The sequence below is a fragment of the Giraffa tippelskirchi genome, chromosome 12 (assembly GCF_054371585.1).
Source record: "Giraffa tippelskirchi isolate mGirTip1 chromosome 12, T2T-mGirTip1v1.2.pri, whole genome shotgun sequence".
NCBI classification, from domain to species: Eukaryota; Metazoa; Chordata; class Mammalia; order Artiodactyla; family Giraffidae; genus Giraffa; species Giraffa tippelskirchi.
The window spans coordinates 54,713,441-54,740,000 of NC_137286.1; the positions used below are offsets into that span (position 1 = coordinate 54,713,441).

Genomic DNA, 26,560 nt, shown 5'->3' on the forward strand with positions numbered 1-26,560 from the left:
AGACATTTATACTACCTAGTTGGGAGGGTATTTGGAAAATGACTTTTCACTAACAGATCAAACACAGGATTAAAGTGCTTGTGGATGATCCATTTCCCTGGGCTCGCATGCCTCTGAGAAACGGCAAAATCAGGTAATAAACATGAAGACGGGGTAACGAAGAGGCTGGCTTAGCAAAAACAACAGAAGCTGATTTGAAGCTGGTCTGAGTACTGTACCTAATTCATTCAACAGTAGGCTAATGCCTGGGCATTAGCCATGCCCAGAACAGGGTGTGCTGTGATGTTTAATATGTGATACAGCAAGTAGGGCAGGAGTGGGGAACAGGACACCAACCTTACATCTCTGTGTTTATTAAGTTGTATCACATGACACCCAGCTCCCTTAAACGGTGTACGTGGCATGACATGGGATACTGTGATGTGTAAAAGAAGGGAACGGAGGCAGATTCAATCACTCCCACCAACAAAGGCTTCTTTCTTAAGCACTTTGAAAGGGTCTTTGCACACAGTGTCCTTGTGTAACAATCACTAAATGCTATTCTGTTGGAATTGTGATACGTTCTTGCTCCGGGCTACCCTTTGAGTAACTTCTCTCCTTTCAGTTGTGGTAGGTGACCTATTTTACAGGACTTTCACTAAATGTTGCCCCAGTTCCCTCCAAAATTAAGTCCAAGAGCAAGGCCATCTTTGGGAAGTCAAAGAGTTCATGCCACACACCGAGAAGCTTTGTGCAAGGATGTGCCTGCTGAAGAAGTGCTGGTAGTTATGTCTTTTTTCTCACATGCTCTAGATTGAACATAGGCTTAAATAAAAGTTTTCATTAAAAAAAAAAAAAGTTACAAAACCTAGCAAGTCTTTGATTGCTGGGTAGTTTGCCAACCTCTTCTGAGTACAGCCACCAGCCCTGAATCTAGTGAAGACATGGAGTAAAAAAGTCTTCTGACTTCCTGTCAAAATAGCTGAATTTATACAGTGCCAACCATATTGTGTCCGTGGTCTTGTGGCTTGTGTGAAGTCATCTAGTACTTGTAATTTCTTCATAAAATCTGACAGTTTTTACCTACTATAATAAAACCAACTAGCATTGTTTCTGAGGTGGACAGTTGGGACCATTAGTTGGTCAAATCAATATTAGTTATTATGGGTGCATTGCTTAGATTCCAAATCAAAGCGTGACACCAAAATATCAAAGATTCCATTGTTGACTAGGAAAATAATTTAAACTATTAAAAATAAACTTTTAGATTATTTATATAATAATGGCAATAATATCAAATAAGCCACCATCACAATCTTTCTTTTTTTTTGGCTGCACTGCATGGCATGCAGGACCTTAGTTCCCTGACCAGGGATTGAACCTATGTCCCCTGCATTGGGAGCATGCAGTCTTAACCACTGGATCCCCAGGGAAATCCCACAGTCTTATTCTTTTGTCTCCCAATGGAGGATACAGTTTATTTAAAGGAACTAACCATCCTTTCCTTGGCTGCAATCTTGCTTCTGTTTGTTGTGGATCAAAAAGAAAGGCAAGGTAAGAATTGTATCATAGAAAAATCTCTCATTTCTCCTGGATAAAGCCACCCAAGTGCAGTGCTGTGGATATGTGAATAGCCCATAAGATTTATGTGCCCTCCAAATATCATCTTAGAGCAAGGGAATTTGCTGTTGATACATCAATGAACTTTCTTCTTATTCCAATTGAATTCATCACCATGGGTGTATTGATTTCAGTTTCCTTGCCTCAGCATGTTCTTTCTTTTCATTTGGAAGTAATTCCCCTTGAAATTTGTAGTAAAAATGAAATTCATCTCGTCCCTTTCTTGGATCCACTGGTCTTGGAACTCAACTCTGCTTGAATGTAGATATCCCAAAGAGTCAGAATTTGAACTTCTGTTTCTAGGCTGGGAACAGTATCAGTCATATCCTAAGCTAATAAGTGATTTAGGGTTTGTGGAATATTTTCTTTTTCTCTTGAAACTAATCTCAGAACACTACTCCATCGTAAGGTCACTGTCAACAGCTTGCTCAATTTATCCTTTTAGAGAACCAACCCTTCCAAGCCTGGCCAGCTGCAGTCTCTTCACTTTAATGTGCTGCCATGTATCAGCCTTGGAATTCAGTCTGGCCTCGAATTTCAGCTGACTTTATAATTCAAATGTAATTGCTGATGCACTTTCAAAAAACTTCAGGAAACTGTAAGTGCTTATTTTAGTTTATAAAAACGACGGTATTTTATGTTTGAGGAATGTTAGCATGACGACTAGAAAAATGCACATTCATCATCCTCTATAATCTAGGACTCTGTTAGCAGGTTTAGTCTGGAGATAAGGGTTCAGAGAGTGTTTTGTCTATTTATTTTGGAGAGTCTGAATCGTCAAAAGTGGGTTTGCGACACAGTAGGTAAAAATAGGAGCCAGGAGTCTGTTTTCTAATCCGAGTTATTGTTGACTCATAAAATAATGTTCCTTGTTCTTTATGCATGTGTCTCTTTATTACTTTGCTGGAAGATGATAGCATGTCCTAGCCATCACTAGATCTTAATAAGAAGGGGATACTTTGGAACCATGGCCCACGGGCCTCGGGAGTTCATATTATAGCTCCTGGAATCCTCCTTAGAGTTCAGGGATTGGCTCTCACCAAACCACACTTTCCTCTGGTCCTAAGGAACACACTGGAGTAACTTTTGCTTGCAGGATTAAGACCAAAGTCCTAAGTATGGCATTCAAGTCTTCTCAGTAGTCTATACTTTCCTTTTAAGGTACTCTGTGCTTGGTCACTCAGAACTGCTTACTGTGTCCTGATTTTGTTCTCTTCTTGTGAAACTTCAAGTCTTTTCACCTACACTTCCAGCTGCTTTAATTATTCTTCCTTTTGTTCTCAGTGCAAAACTGGCATTCATACACTCAATGTATGTGACCTGTGTCTTCTTCCTTCAATGAAGCCCTTCAAGCCTTGGTTTAGAGAAAGTGGTTCTTCCCTCCTTGTCCACTGGGTCCCTTCACACCCAGCTTTCACTCTGTGCTTGTCAGTTGACTTGTTTATGTTCTCAGCCTCACTTCTGGCAGATTGTGATCTTCGTAAACCAAGAAACTGGATCCTATTTGTTTCTGTCTCCATCCCATGATGCTCAGTTAAGGGGGGGAGGAGAAAGAGAGGGGAAATGAAGGAGGAGGGCCTGGGATGTCTCACAGGTATTATTAGTTGTGCTTGTGAGGTCAAACTGGGTATCTCCCTGCTTCCTACACCCATTCTGCACACATCATGCTTTGTTAGCGCCTGGGTCCTCCATTTCACACGCCATCTGTTTAAGCCACACACCTGAGGCCTTCCTTGATCCTCGCTGTCCTTTCCATGACTCATCTATCCTTTAGACCCAGCCCTGGGCTGGACCGTTGCTCACTCTCTGCTCTCAGGCGCTCCCTTCCTAGGCTTCGGTCACAACAACTTCTGACAATTTCCCCGGAAGTTCCTCCATGTTCTTGCCACATCACGATGTATGCGCACAGACTGACTGCAGTGTTCTTCCTCCATGCCCGCCTTGGCTAAATCCTCTTCATCTGTTGAATTTTACTTTAAACATGACTTCCTCAGAGATCTTTTTCTTATTTCCCTTCTCACCCTCTTCTCATTCTCCTTGTCAGTTCTCTAGAGAAGCCCATTTCTGACATACACATCACAATTTGGATTCTGTTGCGTATTTCTTTGTTTACGTTCTCTTTAGAAAGTATGTTGCGTGGATCCTATTCATCCCTGAGTTTGCAGCATCTGGCTTTCTCAAGACACTCTTTTTTCCTGCTATTTAAGTAAGTGAGTAAGTGTTAGTCACTCAGTTGTGTCCGACTCTCTGTGACCCCATGGACTGTAGCCCACTAAGCTCCTCTGTCAGTGGGATTCTCCAGGCAAGAATACTGGAGTGGGGTGCCATTCCCTTCTCCAGGGGATCTTCCCAATGCAGGAATCAAACCTGGGTCTCCTGCACTGCAGGCAGATTCTTTACCATCTGAGCCACCAAGGAAGCCCCATTCTTTTTTTAAGTAAATGACTTCTAAAAGAGTTCATGCAATTCTCACATGATCGTATACTAGTAAGTGGATTTTCTTCATATCTTTTTTTTCCTTTGTGATGAGTGATGGCCACTAGGAAACATACTCACTCATGAGATTCACTTCCTTTGGGAGGGTAGAGTTCAAATAATATGTTCATCTTTCTACTAACATTCACTTGTAAAAGTAGAGAACTCACTCTGTCGTAAGCGTAGATCCTAAAAATTAAAAATGCTCCAGTAAAACAACAGTTAATTCATATGTAAAATCAAAACATGTTAACACGTACTGAAGTCCAAAAATGAGAAATGATTCAGATCCTATAAACAATGTGTTAAATGACAAAAATTCAGGATAAAATAGAAGAAACAGTAAATTTCTGACTATCATTAAAAACCCCCATGAGATCCAGGTGTTTAAAATTTCATAACTGGACAAGCCAAAGCAATTGTCCCCTTTTTAAACTTTTCCAACTGATTTTACTTTTTATCCCAGCTCATGCCCTCTCATGATAAAACATTGTTATTGAAATTATAAAAATTTTATCAGTGTTGTTTTAAAGTCATATATGAAATGGGTGTAGAGAACTAAGTAAAGTGTATTTTTAGTTAGCTAGATTCTTTGTGTTCAGCCTGGGAAGGACTCCGGGCACTTCCAGACTGCAAGGTTTTGCTGCATGTGGGTCCTTTGTAAGTAGATCTGGTTGTACTTCATTTCCAGCTGTTGGTACTTAACACAACTAAGATGCTCTTGAGAACACCAGATGGTCCAATCATGGAAGTTTAAAGAGTGGATTTCCTTTGGGGTTTTTAGTGCCCATGAGAAGTTTACCTTATCCCCCTTTTGAATGCTGAATTTTTATCATTATAACACCTTCTCAGTAAGATCTGAATTGTTTCTGATTGGTGGGCTTCAGGAGAGCCCAACATTATTGATTTGATTTATTTATTAACTGTCATGTGTTACCTAGGTTTTGACAGAGCATTTGAATTCTCCCATTTAAAGCAAAAATGAATATGGTTTGAAGCATTTTTAGGTCTCAGGATTTTATGATGAATTCATGAGACAACAATTCAGATTAAATAGTAGAAAAATATTCCAGCTGGGAAATAACACCTCAAGGGAAGAGGGAGAATTCCCTCTGCTTGAGTCAGACTGGTTTGGATAAAGCTCAGGCAGGGGATGAAACAGGGAAACCAAGCCAAGGGGAACTGGCCCTACATAACCCAGTATGGTCTTTCCATCTCTAATTTCTGAGTTTGTGAGTCTTGTGGGAATTTTTCAACCCATAAAATGAGCCCCTTTTCTGTCCTTCATAATGGCTTAATGAAATAAACACTCATAAATATATGAAGTTCCCAAACATGAGATCTGAACATCAACCATCTTTCTTTTACCTGGCAGTGGAGGTTTACTATCACTGTATCAGTTGTGTGATCTCTTGAAACTTTCCCAACCTCCCCTATCACTGAAAGTCAGAACTTGTGTCATTTGATTCTTTTAAATGTCCTGATGCCTAAGTGCCTAGTGATTGAAGAAATTTAAATGTTGCATGTTTTCTAACACTCGGTAAAGAGATCATTGGAGTTTATCAGCTATTTGTGATTTTTAACTAAACCTCTGCAAATCTGGCTGAGGACAGAGAGACCCTTTAAAAGGCGGGTTTGAGGGGTCTTAAACAGCAAGCAGAGGTGGACAGAGCTACTTTGACTGCTAAAATTAGATTAAAAAAAAACAAAACCAAAAAAACCCCAAACATATCTGATGGCAAACATGACATGACAAAGATTTGTTTCTGCTGGAATAGAACTTGCTTGTTTTTAAAGTATTCAGGTTGACCCTGTGGTCTTTCATCAACAAGGTGAAGGCAATAGTCACTTCCCCTGTTCTTTCCCTGGTGAATCTGACAAGAGGTGGCCTGGAAACTGCGTAGGTCTTGTTTTTTCTTTTGTTATAGTTTTATGATCACTCACGCTGTGCTTAGTGTATTTTGCACTGGAAATAATGTAAAGGTGGTGTGTTCTTCAAGCCTGAGCAGCGATAAGTTCTATTCTTCTAGGTTGAGGACTTTGCATACCTGACATACAGGTGAAGTAGAATTTCCTTTGCCCACTTCCAATGCCCTCTTTCTTGGTCCAAGCTTGACTCTCCTAAAGACTGTTTTGTTTCCTATGACTTTTATCCTTGGTACCTCTGGTATAAGAAGAAAGTTTATCTCTGCTTTACAGTAGCATATAGGAAAGTCAAAGAACGTGGATCACTGAGGAACTGCAGAGAAGCAGGACGGATGTGTTGTAATTTTATACTTTCTTGTTCGATTTCTTTCTTATTCTGGACAACATGCATGCCCCTAAGTAAGTTTATGCTTTAGGAAATCCATACCTTTCAATGACTCAAGCACTTAAAAGTGTGTTTGTTCACTGGGTCAAGCAATCATCCCAAGTGTACCAAATCCCTCCTGCATTCTCACATTCCTGCCACAGCTCATGAGAGGAGACAGGCAAGAGCTCCCAGCTGGATGCACACACCTGGCTTGGATCCTTGAGTCTGCACACATTAGTTATGGAACTTTGTTCCAACCTCTCCAAGGCCACTATGTTCTTAGCCAAAGAGTGGAGACAGTATTACCTGCTCGAGGTATTTCACAGAGCAGTTATGGAAATCTATGAGATAATGTTTGTCCAATGGCTTAGCATGATTAAATGATTGGGTGTATCTATTATCATTATGCAAAAACTACTAATGACAAAGACATTTATAAATGGAATAAACAGCAAGGCATGATTCTAACCCTTACAGGCTGTTATTAAAAAGACAGAATTCCATGTTCAGATTGCAGGAGACAGAAGAGAAGTGGATTTGATCCCTGAGTCAGGAAGATCCTTTGGAGGAGGGCGTGGCAGTCCACTCTAGTATTCTTGCCTGGAGAATCCCGTGGACAGAGGAGCCTGAAGGGCTACAGTTTATAGGATTCCAAACAGTTGGATATGTCTGAAGTGACTTAGCACACACGCATGCAAAAGAGCGGGAAAGGTGTAACCTTGAAAAAGGAAAGGTGTGGCAGGGTAGATGAGGATGAGAAAGTAGAAGCAAAGGGACTACAGCTTGAGCATACTTTTATGCTTATTCTGTATGAGTTGTTTTTACAACTGTGACATTTCTCCTCCCTCCATAGCATCCTTGCTTACAGGGTATGTATATATATACACATACATATGTATATGGGATTATGCATAATTATATTGTTCCGGTACAATAACAATATCATAAGAGGAAGAGGGGAAGACATGTGTATGATATATAACCTTTCTATCATACTTTGAGAAAGTAATGTTTTATTTCACTGGGTCTATGGAGACATGATTCGACTTAAGCTATAAATATTTAGAACGATGAGATCTTTAAGAATAGAGTTTTGCTAAGTAGATTTCCCATTGTCTCCTGAGAGCTGAAAGGGCTGAGAAATGTGTTTTAAGACAAGAGTACATCATCTTGTCAATACCAATGATTATTTTACCAATTCAACTCTTAGATACATGGCCAACACCCAAAACAGGAGAGAAAAAAAGTGACAGTGGCTGACAGATATAAAATACCCTTTCTAACTTCAGAACTTGGGATTTTAAAAATATTTATGATTTACAAGAATAAACAATGAAGTAATGGTCCATTGGGTTCTCTGTGGCCAGTTTGGACTTAAAACAGTGGTGGGTCACTCTCAAATATCTAAAGTTCAAGTTCATTTTGGATCATGACCAAGACATTCAAATAGATAGATGAAGTTTTTTAAACCTCTGGAGATCGGAAATGTGAGTTGGAAATTTCATGTGCCTTCATGGTATTTTTGATTCTTCTGGTTTGGGCAGAAATGAGAAATGAAGTTTAAGTTAAATGTTTTAGATTACTAAAAAATAAATGGATAGTGTCCAAAGAAGAACTTTAAAGTACAAATACTCATTGAGCATGCCTGCCTTCTAAAGCTCACAATCATTTTTATGAAACAGTCTTCAGGATCTGTGTTAACTTAAGATCTAATTGATTCATTCTTTCAGATAGTAAATAGAAGGAGAAATTACACTGTTGACTGAGTACTCTATCCATAGAATTGTTCAACTGATCCTCCAATTCTAGAAGTGATTTGAAAAGCACCTCCACTGTCTTATTTTTTTCTTTCTGGATGTAAAAACAAGAATCACACTTTTCCTGGTTCTTTATAATTATTTAAAGTACTGAGTTCTACTGGGAGGGAAGTCACGTCTCAGTTAGTTTAGGTACATTAAGGCTGGGTCTCCACAACTGGAGATGCAATGGAGCAAGACTGAAAATATAATGAATCTGATTTTCTGGAAAATGTGGGTGTCTTCTCATCAGGGCAAAACAGTGATGGCACTGCTAGGTACACGCTATTTGTCTTTGTGGTAAAGATGAACTGTGGCAAGTCAAATCGACTGAAATTTGGGGTATTGATATGAATTAGCTGAAATTGTTAAAATGTACACACTCAGCATCGTGTAGATCACAGAAAGAAAATTTAATTGGTTCACAAGAACACAAAGTCTGATCAGTTCCAAAAGGTATATTAAGACGTTCTCCTCTGGGGTGTCACATGTCCTGAGTTTGAAAACATGTGCCATAAACCTGGAGCTCATTTCTCTTTCCATGGCATTGTAGTTTAATTTAAAGTAGAAGTTCATAAAACAGGATGTATCCAGCCCTTCAACCAATAAACAGGAAGAGCAGTTTGCAATAGTTACTCTTTTTTTTTGCAGGTGTTCCTTGCACATAGTAGGTGATCAGCAGTAAATGCTCATTGAATTTAATCTCTTTCTTTGGGGCAATATAATTCTGGCTCAAAAAGCAGACCTTAAATGAAAACGCCAAAGTGAAATCACTTAGTTAAATTGTTTTCGTGTCCCTCTACCCTATCCCACCCCCAATTCAAGGACCTGAACACAAGAATCGAGGGCAGATTGGAAATCTTCACTGAGTAAAAGGAAGGATTTATTCTCTTAACACTGAGAACATAAAGCCGACCTAAGTTCAGGTTCTGCACCCGCCATATCCTAGCTGCCGTTTTTAGAGTGCCTTATGCATACGGCTCCTCAGCAAACCTTGCAGGGGTTTCAATGAGGTACATGATGTTTAAGGTGCTAGAGATGGGACAGCCTGCACAATGTTTCCTCGATTCAAGGATGAGTACCAGGTGTGTCAATATTGCTCACATACTTGTAAATCTTCGTGTTCTCTAACTGCAAATTCACTATCTTGGGATCTCTCTAGCAGAACCCAGGAGTCTGTATGGAGCAGGCATGACCCAGGCAGACAAGCATGATGACGATAGACTTTCTTACGTGTGTATGATTCATTTCAGAAACCTCCTAAGATTTTTAACTGAGGTACGAACTTAGCATTCTAGAAATAGTCAGGATATTTTTGAAATCTGCCTTGAGAAGTTGGAGAATAAGCATTTCATATGTTTTATGAGCGGCTCGTTGGGACCAGAAGTGTGACAACATATTATAAATTGCATCATCGATGTAAACATGTAAATATATGCTTGTGTATGATGATGCATGCATATATATGACTATATATAAGTATACTCTGATCAATGTCATGTGTATCTATTTATTTCCTTTTTTTGGTGGCACCACTCAGCTCGTGGGATTTTAGCGTGGTACTGTCCATAGGGTTGCAAAGAGTCTGACATGACTGAGCACAGGACAGCAAAAACACAGCAGTGAAAACACCAAGTCTTAACCACTGGGCCTCCAGGGAATTCCCTATGTTATGTGTATCTTATACACAGCCAAGTATGTTTCAAGTTGCCATTAATTGAAAGGGGTAAAAAATAAGCTCTAAGTTGTTCAACCTATGAGATCAACTTTATATTCTGAAATTAATAGGCTGTTGAAAGTGCAAGTCACTCAGTCGTGTCCAACTCTTTGTGACCTCATGGACTATACTGTCCATGGAATTCTCCAGGCCAGAATACTGGAGTGGCTAGCCTTTCCCTTCTCCAGGGGATCTTTCCAACCCAGGGATCAAACTCAGATCTCCCACATTGCAGGTGGATTCTTTACCTGTTGAGCCACAAGGGAAGCCCTAACAAGGCTATTGCATTAACAGTTTTTGTAAAGTATGATTACATTACCCCAAACTTTCAGTATCATCTTACTTGAGATGGGTGTGTGTGTGCTACTGTGTGTGTTTCTAGTTTCTTTCTTTCTTTTGTAAAAGCCTCATTGTTGTTGGTGTTTTGTTTGTTTTTCCCCAACATATAACATGGGTGAAATCTTTGGTCGAGGCCAATTAATACAATGGAGATCAACATTCACTATTACATTTAAATTATTTTTATTCCATATGTCACTTAAGAGTCCCTTGGACTGCAAGGAGATCAAACCAGTCAATCCTTAAGGAAGTCAGTCCTGAATATTCATTGGAAGGACTGATGCTGAAGCTGAAGCTCCGATACTTTGGCCACCTGATACGAAGAACTGACTCATTAGAAAAGACCCCGATGATGGGAAAGATTGAAGGCAGGAGAAGGGGACGACAGAGGATGAGATGGCTGGATGGTATCACTGACTCGATGGACACGAGTTTGAGCAGGCCCAGGAGTTGGCAATGGACATGAAGGCCTGATGTGCTGTAGTCCAGGGGGTTGCGAGGAGTCGGACCCAACTGAGCGGCTGAACTGAACTCATAGGTTAGGAAAGCACCACTTACTCTGTTTAAACCTCTAAGTTAGCATTTCACTCTATGTTTTGCCTAGTCTGTAATCAGTAGAATTCTGGAGAGGTTTTCTGTTTATTTTTTCTCTCATTCTCCATTTCCATTATATTCTCATAATCATTTGAGGAGGCTTGGTGCACCCCCAAGGGAAGTCGTGATTCACCTCACACTCATGGCACCATTTGCAACAACAGACAAAACCATGAATACAGAGAGGTTTGAACTTCTAATGTCACTGCTGGGTGTTCTTCTCACCCATGAACTCTTCATTTTGACATTTTTGTTCCTCAAGTCCTTGACTACTAATGTACACAGGAGAGCTTTGGAAAGCAGTCCCTGTCTGCCCTGCTGGAAGATTCTTCCATCCTGGAGGAGACAGCTCATGGTGGCTCCTTCTGAGTCCTGGTGTGGTCTCCAAGGCTCACCACAGCCTGACTTCTTACAGAAAACAGGACAGTTTGATATGAAGTCTTATCAAATGCTTTTCTTTGATGGGGTACACAATGCTGTGTGTTTCCTGGCCAAGCATGCTATAATATCTTTAGGGAACTTTCACAAATTCGTTATGTAAGCTTTCCCCCACAAATCTAGCAGTTGGCCTTGAAAGACTGTCAGTTTTTCCAAGGTGCTTTTTAGCTAAAGCATGCTGCAAACATACCCAGTATTTCCTTACACACCTGATTTCTTTTCAGAGTCCATGAACTCAGCACTGTGAAGCCACATTTGAAAAATAATTTAATGTCACCCTTCAGTTGGCTGTCAGTTACAAGACATGAAATTCTTCTGGGGCATCTTGGGACACACTTGCTTTCATTCATTATTAAAAGGCATTATGGGTAGTTGAAAAACTGAGCTTTGGGGGGAAAAAGCTGTTCTGAGGCTTAATTCTGACTTTGGAGAACTTATTTAACTCTTGCAACTCAGCTTTTCTCGTAAATATAGTGCTTTATACTATATTTGGCATAGATGTAGAATCATTGGGATGACTAAATTAAAAAATATATATAAAGACCTGAGCATATAGTAGGTCTTTGAAACATGTAAAATACAAATGTCTTAAATACATATTTTAAGAGTTTTTAAAATAAGAACTCTTCTTACGTATTATCATAACTACTTTCCTTCTCTCCACATGAGACATTGGGAAATTTCTCTAAAGTATGAAAAACCTCTTCTCTTCCATTGCCATCAAGTCTAAAGTGATAGAAAGTTTTGCATTAAGAAGAGCAGCGCCAAGTTCTCAGGTTGACAATGGTTTCTACCAATTAGACCTGAAAAGGATACAACTGACTTAAAGGTGACTCTCAGTTAAAATAATTAACCACTGCCTATTTGAAAACTGGACATCATGGCCAATTTTTATTTATTTCAATTTACACTTCACTCCCTTCCTTCCAGAAATTTTTCAGGATACTAAAAATAGTCTTACCCTAAACCAAACTGAACTGGCCTTCTGATTTTTTCATTAAACTCAACAGTGTTCTCACTGCTCTAAATCTTTGACTAGCATGCCAGAAAGTTATAGAGAATGTGTTTTGTTTATTTGAACTAAGCCAATGACCTTTTCGAGCATTCTCATCATGAACTGCATATTACATAGAGTACCTTCTGTGCATAAGGAACAAATAGGATCAAATTCTGGGGCCTTATGGGATCAAACTACATTTCCCCTTAGGTCGTCAACGTTTAAACGAGATGTTCTGCAGAACAGACAATGTTGACATGACATTACGGAGACGCATCGCGACGGGAGAGCATTTTGTCACAATGTGATGTGTGAACTGTAGAAGATTTGGATCCCAAGTTTGAACACGCTGCCAAGAATGTGGCTTCCTTTTTAGAGCATCCAGATGTCTCATGTCTGTAGAACTGGGCTTTTCAAATTGTTTATTTGTTGGTTTATATCAGGACAAGAAAGAGTACATTGCCTTCTTGAATCTAATTCAAGTCACTTCCAGAGTCTGAGAAACATGCCATACCTTCAGACACTTATTTTTATCTGCTCTGTGGCTGACTTTTATTGACTGGATCAAAGCTAGATGTATTTTAAAAGAATAAGCAAAAATAAAACCAGAAATCTCCTTATGTTAAGCCAAGTCAAAGGTTTAAGGTCGTTTCACAAAAACATTAGCGGATGAAATAGAAGAGGGGACATCATCTGAAGCTTTTATAACCTTGATGCTTCACCATAAGTACCAAAGGAAATCAAGCCGAATCTTCATGGCTTTTCTCCATTGAGTACCCGAATGTTTCATATGTTGGTTCTGCCTTAGGGATCTGTAGACAACTGTCTCCATATGCAGATTCCAGCAATGACCATCAGTAATGGCAATGGAATTTCCAAGGTACAAATGTTTCATTTGATTCATTTTTACTGTCATTTGTCTAAAGCATAACAGCACCATGAGTTTAGATATTATCAGAAAAGCATGAATTGTTTTTCTCAACTATATAAGTTCTTGGAAAATTTGACCAGCCCCAGGTCTTAAAATAGGGAAACCCGATGGTTCAATTTAGAAATTCATGGAAACTCATGGTTTGTTCTCTGCTGAGCCCACAGTGCACAGAACTCGGGACTCAAGATGGTTGCAGCTTTCATATTTATTGAATAAATGAGTGAGTGGTTCACACCAGTGTTATTAATTGCCTACAATTAGTAAAGAGTCTGGTACTTTAAACTTTCAGGAGTGAGGACGGACCTGTCTCTGATATGACCCCTGGGTGATACGATGAATTGCTGACTCCCTTCTTTCATATTAGAATTTCATATATTCATTGTGAATGGATTTCCACATATCATAAGCAGTTATGATTTTCATAATTTTGATTGACCAATCTGAAGCTCTATTCTTCACCTTTGTAAAAGAGCCATTAAGCCTAAGAAATTATAGAAACCTTAATGAAGCCATGTAATCTCATAACACCTTCCAGAAAAAAAAAATAGCAATAGGTCATAGGTTACCTTAACGGTAGGTTTCCCTAGTATCTCACACAGTAAAGAATCCACCTACTGTACAGGAAACCTGGGTTTGATTCCAAGGTTGGGAAGATCCCATGGAGAAGAGAATGGCTTACCCACTCCAGTATTTTTGCCTGGAGAATCCCATGGAGATGGAGCCTGGCAAACAATGTTCCTGGGGTTAAAAAGAATAGGATACATCTGAGCTACTAACACACCGTACCTTAAAGGCACCCTCTTTACATCCAGAAATGGAGCAGTGATTGTGTACCAGCTCAAGAAACTTATTTGAAAACTTGAAACAAAAGGTAAGAATCTTTGAATGCAAGCTCACACTGAAGTCTAACATCAGATTACATTTTTAGGCTTGTTTTTTCTTTGATCAGTGATATAGTTAAAAATATGCACTTTCCCAGAAAAAACTAATTTAGAAACATCCTAATATATGCTTAGGTAGTTGATAAAGAATCTTAAGAAAGAACAAGGAGAGATCTTGATTATCGCGTAAGCCCATCTTCCTACTTTGTACCATATTTATACCAAAAGAGAGGAAAAAAATAATATGGTAACCACCTTGTGAATGTTAGCATTGTGTAAGCAATGGACACATCCTGGGGAGGGAGGAAAAATATATCTGCAGAATATCTGTGTAGTACCTGACTGAGTATCACCTTATTTCATTCTCTCAACAATGCTACATAAGTGTTAAGTGTTGTGCACTCTTTTTATTTTTATATATGTGAGTCAGCCACTTCCCTGTGAAGATTAAATGAGATAATGCATGTACAAGTGTTATCTAAACTGCAAGTTGCCGTGTCACTATTAGATATTGTCAGAGCCCAGGAATTTATAAGAAATCTCCAGTTCTTATAGATCGGAAGACTCAGTGAGCTGGCAGCAGTGGGCTGTCTGCCCTTCTTACTAGAACATGACTTGGGGAGAGAGGGCAGTAAAGAACTAATTAGCGAAAAATTTGTTTATTCTTGGGGGATTTCATTTTTCTATCTAGGGCTTACTAATGAATAATAAGCCTTCTTTTTTTTTTTGGCTTTCTGGCTTATCAAGTCCTGTGAGTCAAGACTGGGGCTGAATCTGGTAGCAGAGCAGAAGGAAAAGCCATACCTGCAAGGGGATGTTGTAATTGAGAAAGAAAAATGAGGATCCTGGCAGAAGAAGCAGTTTCTAAAGCTTGAAGTGAACTGAAAACTTTGCCTAAACTCTGACTCTGAGCCCAATCACTATCAGTATTAACAGCAGAATATTTCTGCAGCTTCTCCAGGAATAGAAGAAGGCAATACAGTAACAGGAGAGGGGCAGGGTGAGTTGCTGAGCTTCATGAACAAATCAGGTTCTGGTGATCCAGGACTGCATACACCGTGGAGGTAGTTAGGCAAGGGTTAGTTGAGATTTAAGAAAAGGATCCATTGCTTTAAAGGCCAAGGACGTCATTTGTGTTTTGCTGCTAGCTGCTCAGTCATGTCCAAATTATGACCCCATGAACTATAGCCCACCAGGCTCCTCTGTCCATGGGATTCTCCAGGCAAGATTACTAGAGTGTGTTGCCGTTCCCTTCTCGGGGGATCTTCCTGATGCAGGTATTGAACCCAGGTGTCCTGCATTGCAGGCAACTTATGCCTTAATTATAAAGTGTAGGTCCTCAGAGAAGGGTGTGTGTAGGTTGGTAAGACTATGATATCTTCCATCAGCTGCCTGGAGAGGAAGGCGCTGATCTTTGAAGCATGGAAAATTGAGTTCGGGTGGTAATGAAAGTAGACAATCCTTTTGGGTTTTACATTGTTCAGCCGAGCAAAAGTTGCGCTCAAATACAGCTATCTGAAGATGTAAAGTACTGCTCTCCGTCTTGTAGAAACATGAAGAATCCCTGAACTTCTCTAAATCAAATGTCCATGCCTATCCCAACCCTACACCAATAGAACCCAACCAATCCTTCAGTGAGTGGAACTTGGACAACTATGGATTTTTGTTTGTTTGTTTGCTTTTAAGTTTCCCAAGTGATTTTAATTGTAATCAGGCTTGAGAACCATTGACTTAAAAGTCTCAAGAGAAAAATTTGCAAGGAGATGCTATTCTATTCAAATCACCTTTCCCATCCTTACTCAACTGACAATTATCCAAGAGGATGTATCAAATGGCAATTATTAGGAGGAAATTATTCTGGCAGGTAGAAACACACCATCTTGTTGGGCCTTATAAAGTCACCACTTGCTTCCTAAGGTTCGTGGTCTTAATGTGGTTCCACATTAAGAACGAGGAGGTAGTGGTTTAAGAACCCAGTATGGTCTGTTTCATGGGCACATGCTGTTGAGTTTTATTTCTTTGATTATACAAAGGTGGTCTTCTCCCCTCTCCTGATAACTCTCCATCCCCAGACTTAAGTGGCTGCCTCCTTTTGAAATTAACCAGGCTGCCAACCTCTCTCATTGATGGCTACAGATGGCTACTGACATTGCATAAACTGCATTGATGTTCCTTCTTTGAATCCACAGGTTGCAAACATTTTCTGCTGCACTTAGGTTATATTGGAATGCTGGATACAAAATTTCAATAGTGTTGGTGGACATAATGACTAGTGTTGAGAGTGGATGCTGGACAGTTACAAAGGGGTCAAGAATCTAGAAGATATTCAGATATTTGAAGGTAATCAGGACAAGGGAGCCATGTAATGAAGACTTGGGAAGATTCCTGTTGCTGTCTTTTCACTTTCTTTACGTTCTGTGCTAGGAACTCTCCCCTCTCCCCAGTTTAAAAAGTTAGGAGAGACACCAGTCAAAGCAGAATTGGCCAGAACCTGGGGTTCTGACAGAGTACCAGATGCTGATCTGGGAAGAAACACATCTTTAAAAAGTTTAGACCTCTAGAAAGGCCCAAGAGTAGTTGACTGGAGGCTGTCAGAGCAGGAAGGCGTAGTAGGGCTTCATGAAGGTCTTGCATTGGGTGTGGAGAAATGTCTAAGACAGAGAGCAAACAGCATCTGGTAAGCACAGCAAAGCCAACGGGAACCCTAGTCTTGAGCACAAGAGTTATGAAAAAGCTTGCCAGACTCCGGGAGAATTTATTCTATGGCACACCAAATGGCCATACCATGTAGTGAGAAAGGCAATGAGTTGAAATTGGACTCCTAGGCAGGAGGAAGTATACTAAAGAGACTAACGGTTAAAGACTTGTCCTGTGGAAGAGGCCTGGAGTCTTGTCTCTAGAAATGGGGAATAGATTTTGTCCGGCAGCCAAGGGGACCTCATGTTGGCTGATGAACTTCTTGTCTCTAGCTCCCTGAATTCCCCCAGCCAGGGGTAATGGGATAATTTCCAGAGTCATCTCAGGCCTGGACCTGTAGGTTGGGGTTAAGTGGTTCCAGCTTCTAAGGTTAGAAAGATAGAGAGGCAGGAAGCCAAAGAGATCTTCACCATGAGTAATTTTATTTTATTTTTTTTTAACTCAATTCTTCTTTCCTCCCCCAGCTACAGTTTAGTAAAGTGGACATATTCTAAGAGTATGTTCAGAGGAAGAAGACTGACTAAACTATTCAAGTCAAAGAGGTGGCTACAGCATTGTGGCCAAAATATTTACTGCTGGAAGCAGTCAAATGCATTTCATGTTCTTTTATGTTCCAGAGTATCTGATATTACGTGGGACACATAATATACTTTAAGTGCATATTGATACATACCAGAAAGACAGATATAATAGTGGTATGTGTGTGTGTTTAGTCACTCAGTTGTGTCCAACTCTGCCACCCCATGGACTATAGCCCACCAGGCTCTTCTGTCCATGGAATTCTCCAGGCGAGAGTACTGGAATGGGTAGTCATTCCCTTCTCCAGGGGATCTTCCCAACCCAGGGATCAAACCCATGTGTCCCACATTGCAGGAAGATTCTTTACTGTTTGAGCCATTAGGGAAGTCCATAAAAGAGGTATAATACTGATAAAATATGGTATTTCCAAAACCACTACTATCCCATCCCAATTTCTTTTCAAATGTGCCCTTATCTAAAATGTCTTATTTTTATTTAAGTCTTTGGAAAGCCTCATTCTTATTTTCTCACTTTAAAATACAAAATTTTAAATACTTGGAAGATACATTGCTGCCATGTAATTCACAGGCACACACACACAACAATAAAAGAACCAACCTATTGCTGAGTTAGCAACTAAATAAACAGCTAAGTACACCCCTTTTGTATCATTAAGTAGCGTGCATTCTTAAAGTGATAATGGAACTAAATTTGGAGAGAACAGACTGGTAGGTTTCAATTTATTTGTTTCACAATCACAGCCTCAAACTGAAGGGAAAATTACGCGGCAGTTTGATAAATAAAGCCCTATACATTCACAAACAAAATGCAAACTTCTAGAACTTCAAATAATCAAGGATCTCAGATTAATTCCATCAGTGGTGGAGAGTTTTTTGTTGTTGGGAATTTGCTGGAGAATTTAGTATGAAAGCACTCTAACTAGTGTCTGATTATATCAGTGTCTCCATTTCCTCTTAGAACACACATCTGTTGTTGTGGGGGCTTTTCAGAGGGGAGAGTGTGGTTGTGGTTATTATGGAAATACGGCAAAACCAAATATTTTAAAGCAGATGAGAAGAAATTCACAGACAGTTGGCTCGCAAATGTTGCAGGCTTTCCGCATCTAGGCATAAAGCAAGCAGTGCTAACAGCGGCGTTCCTGGTGGCCCCTGTTTTATCTGTTTCCAACACTGGGCTGCTCGTGTGAGTTAACTGACTGGAGATTGTTTCCCCCTTTATTCCCTTGCTCTCTTTGTTAATTGTTGTTACTCTGTTTTGCCTGAAAGCTGCAGTATCTCACTGTTCATGATTCCTGGTTCAGTCAAATCCTGTCCAAAATTAACCCACGGTGTGCTGGAGTGATTCTGTAGCTCTGCTTCTTCCTGCACAAAACACACCACATGGACCTTGCTGTTGCTCTTAAAAACTTTACAGATACTATAGGAGTAACTCTTTTAATGAGCTCAATGCTGATTTTACCCGCCTGTGTTTCATATTTAAAATTCCTAACTAACATTTAATATTTAAGTTTCCAATTACTAACAAATTGTAAAATTCTGGAGTCCCATCACACTTAAATCCTCTCGCTCTCTCTCTCACATACAGACCTAGTTCTACAGAATCTGTTTTAACTTTAGCTCCCCATTTTCTGTCTATTTTATTCATATTTTCTACTCTTTAAAAGAGCCTTCTGAGACTCCAAATTCAAGCTGTAAGACAGGAGGAAAAAAAAAAAAAGTCAGCATCAATGAGAGAGGGGAACTAGTTTCTTCTCTCAGCATCAGATTCCAGAGTATTCCATCTGAATTAAGTGCAGCCATCAGAAGAACCATAGAAATGGGAAGGTTGCTGTTATAAATTAATGATTATTTGCTGTGTATGTTAGAATGGCTGTTTGTTTCACATTTTATTGTGATGTTTTATTCTTATTCAGTGCAACAGTAATTGGGTCTTAAACATGATGAAGTATCTTAAAGCTGCATTGGTAGCTGAGCTGCCTACAGCAGGTTTTTAACTCTAGTTAAAGAAGGTTAATCAAAGCTAATGAATCTGTTTTATCCAATGCCACAAGTGTATCCAAAAAATATGCAGGAGGTGACTAAAATCCAGATTGTTCAGCTGGAAATGCAAATGCATTTTCAGCATGGTAATTTTGTAAGCATTTTTGATGGTCCTGGATGGATGGCCCATATCTGCAAGCCCGATACTTTTCTTAACTTTCTGCTGCTCACTCTTCTGCCATGAAAAATACACATATACGTATATGAGCCTTATGAATATACAAGGGTGGAAATGCAATCCCACATACAGCCTTCAGTGTGAGAATATCAAGAGACTGTTGCATTCAGAAGTTCAGAATAGCTCTGCTCTTTATGAAAGAATATGAGGAGCCCCTAATAAGGCTAATTCATTAGAACAAGCGTTTGTTATTAAAACACACCACGCACGACCACAGGCATCCAAGCCAGACAGTGTGGCAATTAGAGTTGCCTCCCTGCAAAACTCGGGCTGCCCACCAACTCTCGCCCACGAGTTCTGTTTTGTTTTCTTATTAGAAATGACATTGAAGAATGCAAGTTCATCATTTGTCAGGCAGCCCAAGAGGGATCAGTCTCTGGCCGTGACACCGTTGTGTTCCCTTTCAGTCAGAAGGTTTTAAAAATTCAAATTGTCTGCCTGTGTCCTTTTGCAAGGCTGGGGAATCCACCTTGCTATCTTGAACGCTGCCTCGTTGCACTGGAAAAAAAAAAAAACAAAACCCAAAAAACCTCACAGCTAGAAATCATCCTCTAAATGTCTAAATTCACAGTGGTGGAGAGTTTTTCATCTTAATCCCTGCATTTGCGGAACACACACACACACACACACACACACACACACACACAACCTCGGTCTGCACGGACACCTTTCCCTTGGCTACTAGTGGTGGTTTGGAATGAGATTCATAGCGACTCAGAGGGCTGCAGCCGGCCTGGAAAAACCCCCTGCCTATGAGACAGAAAGGAGGGGGCGGGGGCACATTGTAGCTTTCCACCCAGCTCTCTTTTTAAACCTAAATAATATTTGTACTTTGGGGGGAAGGGTGTGAAAACGGGATGGACCGAGAAAACAAGGCAGAACCCAAGACTCCAGGCATCGAGGAGAAAAAAAAAAAAGCCGGAGGACTGAATCTAGCTTTGGTCCATGGAAAGCCTCCATCACAGGTTTCAAAAGCATATTTTTTCAGTTTCACCAGCCACAACCCCCTCGATGAAAACTAGTTGCGAAATTCACTGCCTGTTAGGCCTCAGCTAATTAGAAAAAATGGGCTTTTTTTTTTTTTCCCTTTTCCTTTCTTTCTTTAGCACCTTTTCTTTCAAGCATTTAGTCTCAGGAGGGGAATCCAGGCTTTTCGACGGGCTGTTTTGAAAACACGCCTTTGAATGCCTCTCCCTAATTCACGCCTTTTGTTTTTCGGCTTTTGTGTTTGCCAGTTTGACCATATAACATTATACATCTGGTGTATAGCTTGTTGGGGCTTTTTTCTCCCAGGGATCCTATGCATTCCCTATAGGATCCTCCCGGGCTTCAATTTGAGCGATCTTGTAACAGAAAGGGGTAAAGGAGCGCGAGGAGGCTGGGGGCAGGCAGAGAGAGAAATGAGCGAAAACTAAAAAAAAAAAAAAAAAAAAAGTTGAAAAGAATTCTTTTGCTCTGGTCTTTTCTTCTCACTGTTGCGACTGGACCCTGAGTCAGCCGGCGACAAGGCCTCGGTGGGAAAATTGACGGGGCCACAGAATAGATAACTCATTGGAATTCTGGCAACATATTCGTAAATAAAACAAAAGTGGAGAGGCGGGCTGGGGGAGGGCGTGTGTTTCTGGGGAGGCACAGGGCTGGGGGGGTCTGGGAGGACCCTTCCAGGGCTGGCTCCCTGACTCGCCTCTTGCAGGGGACATCTAAGATGGTCAAAGGAAAGGAATTCAGACTGTGTTGTCCAGGCTTGTTAGGCAGAGCTCTTGCAGCTGGACATGTTTATTATTGAAGCTATCAGGGTGCTCTTGCAAACACACGTTCCAAGCCCCAGAGAGCTGAAATAATCCACCTTGTTTCTTCAGAGTGGGCAGGCAAGTTCTGTGCCTCAGAAGGGGTTTCTTTTTAAAAAGGAACATTCCTGTGCACGAGTTTTTTTTTTTCCCCCTCCTCTTCAGGAAGAGATGTCCCCCAGATTCAGTTTGCGTTTATCTTTTCCAGCCCCTACCTCCCAGGCATGCTTTTGACAAAACAGCTTGGATGGGTTTTTCTGGGTGTGATGGTATTTGTGTATGTTTCCTAGTGGTAGAAACCCTCAATCTTCTAGCTGATTTTGCTATTAATGTACATAGTGTATAATCTGGCCAAGATCCTGTCTCAGTCTCCCCATCTGCAAAATGGACACCGCAAAACACCAAAGTCAGAATTTATAGTTCCCTGTATATTTGTTTTTATAATGGCTTTGTTTGATACATGTATTTCACATATCATATATGAACAAGCTCATCATAAAACCCATTATAAATAAATATATCATGTCTTGATTTGGGATAAGATAAAACCTAGAATGAATAGGAAGACAGTATGTTTGTAGCTAGTGTGTGAAGTGAATACCAGCATTCTTTTCTTTACTGCTGAACAATTTCAAAAGCAATACTAGGCATGAAAACAAAACAAACTCATTTCAGTGCAAAGCTTATGAGTTGTTTGTGTTTCCCTGAATTCAACGAGGGGGTGGGTGGGCAGGGAATTTATTTTAAATATAGAAGTGTGGAAAATATAACAGAGTCGGCAGAATATCTGGGAAGGTTCTGCAGCTCACAGTGCAGAGTTTATTAAAGATGTGATGTAACTTGTGAATGAGGTTTTCAAAAGTAGTCATGGAAGAGACTGAAAGATCCTACTAAAAATGCTATTTGTGGCTTACATATTTGTAATTCAGATTACCAGCTGATTAACCCTTTGATAAGAGTTGCTTTAGCTGGAAATCTGTATTCCTGTCTGTCCTTAATCAGTCTAGTCACCTGACCAATAATGCAGATCCAAGGGTAAACACAATTATATTAGAAAGTGTTTGGAGGAAATGGTGAGATCTTTTTAAATATATGTATATATTTTTAACTAAGACACTTTGCTGTTCCAATCAAACACATAAATTATACAATAGGCTAATTTTCAAGAATCTGTTTTTTTTCCTAAACATCATTCAGATGGGTAGAAAAACGCCTGCTATTCAGTATTGAAATAAACTGTAATTTCCTTGGAAAAGTAACTTACCTTAAGGAACAATTTCACTTAACAGACAAAGATTATTTATTTATTCTGAGTTTCCTGTAAGGTTGTCTGTTTTTTGTTTTTGTTTAAAATGGTTTCAGAACATGGAGAAGTAAGACCATCCTCAACTGAAAGGAAAACAAAAACAAAAGTCAGGGACTTTAAAATTCTTCAATGAATTCCTTAGCTTCAAAATGTAAAACTGTCCCAGCAAGAATGTCACAAAGTGTAAGCACAGAAGGTTATGTATTTTACTGAAAACATTCTCTCCATAACGTCCAAAGACTACACAAAGAATAAACTGCTCTTATTTATATGACAATGTCTGTATTTATCATATTTTCAAGTATGCTTAACAATCCGATACCATTTTCTAAAAGATGTCTCAGTTAGACTAAGACTCCTAACCCACCCACCTGCTCTTTTAGCTCACGAGTCTTGATTTGAAGAAAAATGTCCTTTATGTTTCTGTGAAGACTGGCTTTATTTCTAATTAAGTGGGAGTTTAGAATTAGAGGTAAACCTGGTGGCAGGTCGTCCAGCAGCAGCAGCAAAGTAAAAATGACAAATAGCAGTTCCCCACTTAAGAAAATAACATTCTGTTGATTGACCAACACCCTTTAAATTTTAGCTCTTAACAACTCTTACAGAAACAGGAACTGCCAATAACAAACCTGATTTCCAACGTCCCCAAGGTAATAATAATCCACTAATTTGACTACATCCCAGCTGGCCCTCTGTAACAGTTTCTCTGTGGTTTTTGAAGCAGAGAGGCCTTATCTTTGGAGGAAAAAAAAAAGGAAACACACATGCAGGGAGGGTGGGCAGTGAAGTTAAGGAGTGTGGAGAGAAAACACATGGAAATTTAATGTGAAAGTTTCTTGTTTCAATAAAGCTGTTAGGTTTGGCATGAAGACTGTTATCAGATGGTTCCTTTGACATTACTTGAGCCTTTCAGTAAGTAAGACAAGCCTGAAGGATTAGGTTGTCAACTTCAGCCTGTCATCTTTAGGAAGGGGAAAAAAAAAAGTTTCTTTCTTTCTTCTTTCTTTTTCTTATGGTTGCATCTTCCTTCACCAGCTTTGGGGACTGCAGGAGAGGCATTTAAGGTGTAGAAGACAACTCCGACCCCACATTGATCATGAATGTTCTGCTTTGAAAGCTGAGTGAGCCAGCTGAGCTGTAAGGCTAATCACCCTGGGCAAGTATGAATTTATCTAAAGAGGATTTCATGTGGAACCCCCTGAGCCGGCCGCCAAACGGATGACTGCACACTTTAAGAAAGTTAGTGGGCCTTCTCCCAATCAACTGTCAGGCCACATAAAAGGTTTGGAACGCGCTGACTTAAGCAAACGATATTTAGCCATCTAAGGAGACCAGAAGGCCGAAGATTTTGCTTTGTTGGAGCTGACAGGAAATATTGATACGTATCAAGTAACACTCCTGATGTAAAAGGGAAGATGTGATTCTTTTCGGCACTATCTCTATTTACAAAACTGTCTTGTGCTTTGGAAAGAAGGTGAGGGCAGGAAAATGCCAAAGCCAACACTTCACTTGGGACTTTGCCAGCTTTCCTGGGACCGCAATTTAGTGAAAATAGGAATCGAACTACATCTGCCTTTTTTTTTTTTTGAAACAAAAGGTGTTGGAATTGGAATCCGCAGACTCTCTGCGTGTCTAGCTGATGAGTGGACCTCGTCCATCTCCCCAAATCTATCCCTTGATTTGATTAACTTAGAAAGCCTGCCATGGATTATGTTTTGGTGTATAATATGCCGGAGTGTCTTCCAAATATCTGACTCTCAGGCCTGAAAAGCAAATGCTCTGAACAGGTCCTAAGAATTGAAGTTCTATTTTCATGAGTAATAATGTTCATGATCCGAATGATTCATCACTTTCAGTATTTAAACCACATGGGTCGGGGGGAGGGGAATCATAATGTCCTGTATTGGCAAAGTCTAATGGGAACACCGAGCTTTTACCATAGAATAAAGGTTGGGTTGGAGGGTTTCATTTAAAAGGAAAAAAAAAAAAACGACCCTATTTTATCAGAAGACTAAACGTTCTCCATCAGTAATGTTGTGCCTGAGGTGATACCTTGAAGATGCTGGAGGTGGCAGTGTTAATGAAACACCCGTTGGCACTAAACAGCATTTCTAGAATCCTGATTGTAGCACTAGAAAGGAAAGTGAAATTTGTAACAGCACAATAAACAAGGGAAACTGCAGAAAAGAACCTGCTTGTTCTGAGAGGAAGATCGCTTCCAGTTAAACAAAGAAATTTAGGGTCGTCTGCTTTTCATGAAAATCACATACATATGGCCTTTGAAATTTGTCACTGAAGACGTTTTTTGCTCTAAGGTAAAATTCACCACTTTATAGCTTTTCAGCTGCAAATCTCTGGCTTTTTTTTTTTTCTTCTCTCTTTTGGCCCGCAGCCCAATATGAATGTATGATCACTAGCACAATAGTTAAACATCTGAGTCTTTTTGAAGTGCCTTCAATGTTACAATGATGTGATGGTTGATTGCCTAGCCATCCCTTTAGAAAAGAACTTCATTCTGCCCCCTAGTGGTAGAGATTAAAGTTTAATGACTACTTCATAATACAATAAAGCCTTCCTGCTCCCATATTTTTAAGAACATTCTGTAGGGTGGGAAGTACTGATGAGTTTACTCATAATCAGTAAAATGTATATTTTCACAGGAAAACTGTACTGAATGGACTGTTCTGCAAGCCAGAGGACCGTTTCATATACCTTTCACACGTTTTGCTGTATACACTGCCACTATAAACTGTCATTGTTCCCACCACAAGATCCCTCCTGGAAAAATTCTGCAACATCTTAATGGAAGCTTTTAGCCAAGAAATGTATGTTATCACCAAAATAATTGGAGGAAGAGAAAGCATTCCCTATTGTCAGATGTTGTGGAAGTTTATCTTACTTCTCAGATGACTATTTTTCAACAAAAGGTAACCAAAGCAGTTCTCACTAATTACAGCGCTGGTTACTCCACAGGTCACATTTCCTTAGGGTTCCAGTTCATAAAGTAAGGCTTGTATCTCTAACATAAAAAAGGGCTTGTGATGTCAACAAGATTTTTGACATGGGAAATGTTGATCATGCCCGGTTCTTTTGGAGCTGACAACAAAGTAGAAGGGATTTGTTTGGGTTTTTATCCTGTCCTGGCTTTGTTTTATTTATGTATTTATTTTTTAATCTTTCGTGGAGGGTGCATATTCTGCATGCAGGTGGAGCATATGAAAGCACGTGAAATCAAGCCCTCGGAATGGAGCAACCATCTAATGAGCATGTATGTTTAGGTCTTACAGAAGTGAAAGCTCACGGTGGAGGGAGATGGAGAAGGCTACGGAGGAGGAGGAGGGGTCCATGGAGAGTGGACAGGGCAGCTGGACCGTGTGTAATGTGTCAGTTCACGTCTGTGCCACCATTGTGCTGCCAATGTTGGAATGCAGGGAAGGCGCTAGTTTACTGAATGAGGAGCCATGTAAATTCCAGCTGTCAACATGTGATCAGTCCTTCGGACAAAGAGAGAGGTTTTGTCCTTACCCATATTCGATTTCTAGTCACAGCTACACGTTTTTCCTGAGTTCTTCTGCTACCAGGCTGTGTCTCTGGGTAGCCCTTGGTCTCCCCTCTCTTTTCAGACTGCCTCTACAGGTTCAGTACCTGGTTTGTGAAGGTGTATGGACTGCAATTCAAATGCATGGAGTCAAGATTTTTTTTTAGGAAATAGTGCTAGGTCTATAGTGACGTCAACAATCACCAGTATTTCTGAAGGAGCAGACTGGCTATTGTTTCATTTGTTTCACTGTGATAGGCCAACACTTTCTTTAAAAAAGAATAGTCCAAAACAAATATTAATATACTCGATGGCTTTTCTTATTGCAAAGCACGTCAACGGGGTTATAACCATGTCACTTTAATTCCTTTCTTTTAAAACAGCTCTGGGGAACCACGTGATCCACAAGGGGCCA

General features: G+C 40.0%; 1 long non-coding RNA gene across 2 annotated transcripts in view; it reads left to right on the forward strand.

Annotated features, from left to right (window-relative positions):
* Positions 1 to 3,700: 3,700 nt before the first annotated feature.
* The window catches only part of LOC145528393 (uncharacterized), a 31,277-nt gene continuing 8,417 nt past the window's right edge, over positions 3,701 to 26,560 (forward strand). The window contains exons 1-3 of one of the 2 annotated variants that reach the window (XR_014070375.1): positions 3,701 to 3,805; positions 23,643 to 24,922; positions 25,268 to 25,534. This is a non-coding gene — a long non-coding RNA (uncharacterized LOC145528393). Of the gene's footprint in view, positions 3,806 to 10,033; positions 14,051 to 23,642; positions 24,923 to 25,267; positions 25,535 to 26,560 lie in introns of those variants that run through there. The other variant, XR_014070376.1, reaches the window with a different exon arrangement.